Below are 6,000 nucleotides of genomic sequence, written 5' to 3' on the forward strand. Positions count from 1 at the left end.
GATACCCGTTGCCGTCGAGTCGATTCTGACTCGTAGGGACTCTACAGGACAGAACTGCCCCATAGGGCTTGAGGGAGCGGCTGGTGGATTCAAACTGCAGTCTTTTTTTTTTTTTTTTTTTAGCAACTGGACGCTTAAAACACTGTGCCATCGGGGTTCCAGGAGGCAGGTAGCCTATTTGAAAACAGGATTTAGCGACTCTTCTTTCTCAGGGAAAGGCTTAGGTAAAACAGGCAAATTGCACCCCAGAGGCTACCAGGAGTACTATGTACATAACAGACCTTAAATGAGGCAGGGTCAGAGAGAATCTCTTGGTCAGCTTGTATATATCAGGGGTTATCCCAAAGCCTACACAGCACTTTCTTTATAAAAAATAAATATTTATTGAGCACCTACTTTGTGCTAGACATAGTACCTGGTGGGGAAACAGTGGTGAGCAAAACCAGGATCCCCTACCATTGTTGAGCTTTCAGTCTGGTAGGAGAGGCAGACATTAACAAAAGGATCCACAGACTAATGTACACTTGTAACTTCGGCAGGGGAAGGTGTCCCTGAGAGTCTATATATATTAGAGGGATTTGATCTAGTCAGGAGGACTGGGAAGTTTCTTTGACGAAGTAATGATAGGGGTAAGATCCAAAGGAGGACACTCTTTGCTAATTAGGCAAAACTTAATCTCCACAAAAAAATCCGATAAGGAGACACAATTACCTCCGTTTTATGGTTGAGGGCATTGAAACCTCAGCAAGGTGAAGTAATTGCCTAAGGTTACTTCAGGTTAAGTGGCAACCCAGGATTCAGGTTCACTTAAGCATAGGGTCTTTTATATGCTCCTTGGGCATTTGATGGAGCCCTGGTGGTGCAGTGGTTAAGAGCTTGGCTGCTAACCAGCTGCTAACCAAAAGGTCGGCAGTTTGAATCCACCAGCTGCTCCTTGGAAACCCTATGGGGCAGTTCTGTCCTACAGGGTCACTGTGAGTCAGACTTGATTCAATGCAATGGGTTTGGGTTTTTTTGGGGGGGGGATTTGGTGGTTTTAGGAGAGGCAAGAATCACAAGTAGCTCAGGGATATCAGAGAGAAGGAGTCACAAACTTGAAACCTGTGGGGCCCAGGCAGTTAACATAAGAGTTGAGTAATCATCGAGTGTAAGACAATAGGGAATGGTGGGGACTGTGATGAACTGCAGGGCACATTTTGTGTTTAACAACACAGGCATTAGTTCTCACCGCTTGTTGTGGTGCAGGAATGTGTTTTGAGCCTTGCCAGATCTTCTGATTTTTTAAAAGGATCTGGAAAACAGCCTTTTTAGATGAAAATGTTATACTTTTAAATAACTGGCAAATACATTTATTATCTGTCTCCCCACTAGAACATTAACTCAGCGAAACAAAGTTCTTCACTACTGTGGGCCAGCTGCTGAGAACAGTGTCTCACACATAGTAGACACTCAAACAACCTTCTCTGCTGTCCCTAGCCTACCAGCAATTGTTCCCATGTGTGCACTGTTTCACAGTTTTAAAGCACTTTTTTCATTCATTTTCTTGTTTTATCCATCAGCCTCTGCCGGCTCCTTATTTGTTTCTGACATGGCCATTGCATAAAAAGCCCCCAGGGAGATATTCAGGTGTGCCTTTTATATCTCTCCAACCCCTTCACTTGTTAGTTCCCCTCCATTCTGACATGCTTGGCTTCATACTTTGGTTCCCTCTACTTATCTAGCTTGTTATATATTAAACGTGTTTTTTGTTATTTTGATGCTGAATTAGAACTTTATAGCATTTCCCTTGGCTCTACTACCACAACCAGACAGCCTATCCCTACACTGTGCCCAGCTCCTACAACTCCATGCTACCTCCAGCTGCTTCTTGACAGGGAAAGCGCAGGAAAAGATTTCAGTTCTTGGAAATTGCTCTCCTGAGACATCCTGCTGCAGAAAAAAATGATCATCCCTGGACACCTGAATTTCCTATTCCATCACGTGTTTTTGAGCAAGACAAAATCTTAAGTTTGCATGGGGCAACCTACTTAAAGCTCCTTTTGGAGCACAGGGCACTAGGACTTTCTCTTCATTATCTCTTAAGCAGGACCATAAGAGCTTCAGGAACTATTGTTATTCTTTTGGTGGCTTCTCAGTAACGTATCTTTCAACCTATCTAACACACTAGTTAATGTTGAGTCCATTCCAGCTCCTGGCAACCATGTGTGTTGCTGAGTAGAACTGCACCCCATAGGGTTTTCAAGGCTGTGTACTTTTGGAAGCAGATTGCCAGGCCTTTCTTCTGAAGATCATCTGGGTGGGTTCAAACTGCCAGCCTTTCAATTAATAGTCTAGTGCTTAACCATTTGTGCCACCCAGGGCCAAAATTACACATACATATAAGGAGAATTGACCCTTATGTTCCTGTCCTCCAACATGTTAACCTTGTCAGATTAGCAATTCAGTGGCCAACCTCGTCTTCCCTATACACCTCTACCCGTTTCCCTGATCCCAGATTATTATTTTTAAATATTTTATTGTGTTTTCCATGAAAGTTTACACAGAAGTTTAGGTTCCCATACAAGAATTTCTACACAAGTTGTTCAGTGACATTGGTTACATTGATCTCAGATTATTTTGAAGCAAATCCCAGAATCATTTGCTGTTATCAGAATGTGTCACTAAAAGATAAGGACTACTATTTTAAACAACTTGATACCATCATAGACTCTCCCCAATAGTATTCCTTAATATCACCTTTTAAAACAGCATATTTATTTGAAGGGTGGTTTGCAAAGGAAAAAAGGGTTATGGATACTGGGTAGGTAAAAAGAACAGATGTGTCACGTTTGCTAATTAGGTGTTTACGTTTAGTTCAGCATGAAAATGTTGGTGCTTTGGGAACAGAGGAGCAGATTGTGGAAAAAGTAGTGAATCAGCATAGATCACTGAGTGAAGCTACTCAGGGACATCTTGGAGGAAATGGTTACATTCTGAAGACCTCCGTGCTCTGAGTTTACCCAGTCGCAGAGGTACCGTCTTCCTGTGATCTGCTTAGGAACATTCATACCAACCTTTCCTTAGTGGCACATCTGATAGCATAGTTGGTTTTTTCCTAGCAGCCTCAGAGTGGTAAGCTTTCACACTGCTTTCCTCTGTCCATGGTGCTGATCTTACCAGCGCTTTGGCCAGCAACTGGAGGAACTAATAACTTGATTTGACCACTGCGATTTAACTAAGAGTCGGAATTGACTCGAGGGCACTGGGTGGGTTTAATAAAAGTGAACGTTAAATATACATTAAACAGTTCCAAGAAGTGCTATCTGTGCCTGTATCAAGTTAAAAAAACATTCCAAGCTGGATAATTTCCTAGTAATGCAAATTCTCATTTATGTCCTGAAAATCCAATCAATTTCTTTAAAAATTGAAAAGTGGAAGTGAAAAAAGTTGGATGTGTGTGTTGGTGTATCTATTGCAGAAATAGTAATATTTAAAAATATAATTTATTAACAAAGCTGTAGTAATTGAAATAATTTTCCATTTCACAAATTAAAAATATCCTCTCCACTGGTTCAATAGTAATGGTCAGAATAGCAACCATTAAAATATTCCAGTTTTTTTAAGTCCTTTGAGTAATACAATAATGAAAAATTCTGAACTATTTCTTTTTATGATACATGTATAACTTGTCTACGTCAAGTCGATTCTGACTCATAGTGACCCTACAGGACAGAGTAGAACTGCCTGATAGGGTTTCCAAGAAATGGCTGGTGGATTGGAACTGCCTACCTTTTGGTTAGCGGCCATAGCTCATCGTGGCTGTTAACCACTGCACCACCAGGGCTCTAATATATGCATATATAATAGGCAACAGTTGTTTGCTATATATCTCCCTATGTGGCACTATGCTAGGTGGTAGTGGGATCAATAGATAAGACATAAACCCTTTACTCAGAGTATTAACAGTACAGTGGGCTACAGTTGTAGAATTATCATACAAATCAAATCCATTGCCATCAAATCGATTCTGACTCATAGTGACTCTATAGGACAGAGTAGAACTGCTCCATAGGGTTCTAAGGCTGTAATTTTTTTTTATTGTGCTTTAAGTGAAAGTTTACAAATCAAGTCAGCCTCTCACAAAAAAACTTAAATACACTTTGCTACATACTCCCAATTGCTCTCCCCCTAATGAGGCAGCCCGCTCCCGCCTTCCACTCTCTCTTTTCATGTCCATTTTGTCAGCTTCTAACCCCATCTACCCTCTCATCTCCCCTCCAGACAGGAGATGCCAGCATAGTCTCAAGTGTCCACCTGATCCAAGAAGCTCACTCCTCACCAGCATCCCTCTCCATCCCATTGTCCAGTCCAATCCATGTCTGAAGAGTTGGCTTTAGGGATGGTTCCTGCCCTGGGGCAACAGAAGGTCTGGGGCCATAACCACCAGGGTCCTTCTAGTCTCAGTCAGACCATTAAGTCTGGTCTTATGAGAATTTGGGGTCTGCATCCCACTGCTCTCCTGCTTCCTCAGGGGTTCTCTGTTGTGTTCCCTGTCAGGGCAGTCATCGGTTGTAGCCGGGCACCATCTAGTTCTTCTGGTCTCAGGATGATGTAGTCTCTGGTTCATGCGGCCCTTTCTGTCTCTTGGGCTTGTAATTACCTTGTGTCCTTGATTTTCTTCATTCTCCTTTGATCCAGGTGGATTGAGACCAATTGATGCATCTTAGATGGCTGCTTGCTAGCGTTTAAGACCCCAGACGTCTAAGGCTGTAATTTTACAGAAGAAGACTGCCACATCTTTCTCCCACAGAACAGCTGGTGGGTTTGAACTTTCAACCTTTGGGTTAGCAGCTGAGTGCTTTAGGCATTGTGCTACCACATTCCTAGAATTGTTATATAACAGGATAAATGTGTGTAGCAGTATGCATGGAGGCCTGGGAACACTTCATAGAGATCTTGAAGGATGTTTATCAGGAGGGGGACAGAGAAATGTATTCCAAAGAGAAACGACATAATGAGTGTAAGTTGTATTTTTGTGTGATGATATGAAGTTGAGTGTGTCAGGAAGTTAGCGTGGGGCAAGGAAGTGGGGAAGATGAAGCTGTGGACACAGTTTGGAGAGAGAGTATGGAAGTTTTTATATGTCATCCTAAGGAATTCAGACTTTATGATGGAGCTAACAGTGAGGTTGCTTCTTATATTGTGCTTATTGCTGTAGGAAGGCAAGAGCATCACTCTTGTCTCTGGGAGAAAGAGTTCTCTTCCGTATACACTCCTGGGTTATAGCCTCCATAGAAATATTATGCTGAGAGAGGCTTTGAAATATATGGAGATTTACTTAAGCTTATCTCTAGGGTCTATTATTTATTTATTTATTTATTTATCTATCCATTCAATACCTGTATAGCCAAAACCAAATCCATTGCTGGTTGAGTCAATTCCAACTTAGAACAACCCTATAGGACAGAGTAGAACTGCCCCATGGAGTTTCCAAGGAGCACCTGGTGGGTTTGAACTACCAACCCTCTGGTTAGCAGCGATAGGTCTTAACCACTATGCCACCAGAGTTTCCAATACCTATACAGAGAGAGCTAATTATGTTTCAGGTAGAGTGTTGAGAGCTGAAGACACAGTGGTCATGAAAGACAGACACGTTTCCTGTCCCTAGGGAATTTACCTTCTAGAGTAGATTGGAGAAGACGACAAATAATATATAAGTAATAACATAAATTCAGAGGATGATTTCAGGCTGTTGTAAATGCTAGGAAGTAAGGGAAGGGGAAGAACCAGAATAAATCACAGAGGTAGGCAAGGGCTAGACTATGTAGAAAGAATCTTGCAGCCCATAGTCAGTTGTTTGTAATTGCTTCTAAAAATTGGCATTTAAGGATTTTAAGTTAGGGTGTAATAAAATCTGATTTATATTTTAACAAAATCACTCTGGATGATTTTGAGAGTAGATTGGAGGGCAACAGATGTTATGGATTGAATTGCATCCCTCCAAAAAATGGGTGTCAACCT

Source organism: Elephas maximus, chromosome 12 (assembly GCF_024166365.1).
Source record: "Elephas maximus indicus isolate mEleMax1 chromosome 12, mEleMax1 primary haplotype, whole genome shotgun sequence".
Lineage (NCBI taxonomy): Eukaryota > Metazoa > Chordata > Mammalia > Proboscidea > Elephantidae > Elephas > Elephas maximus.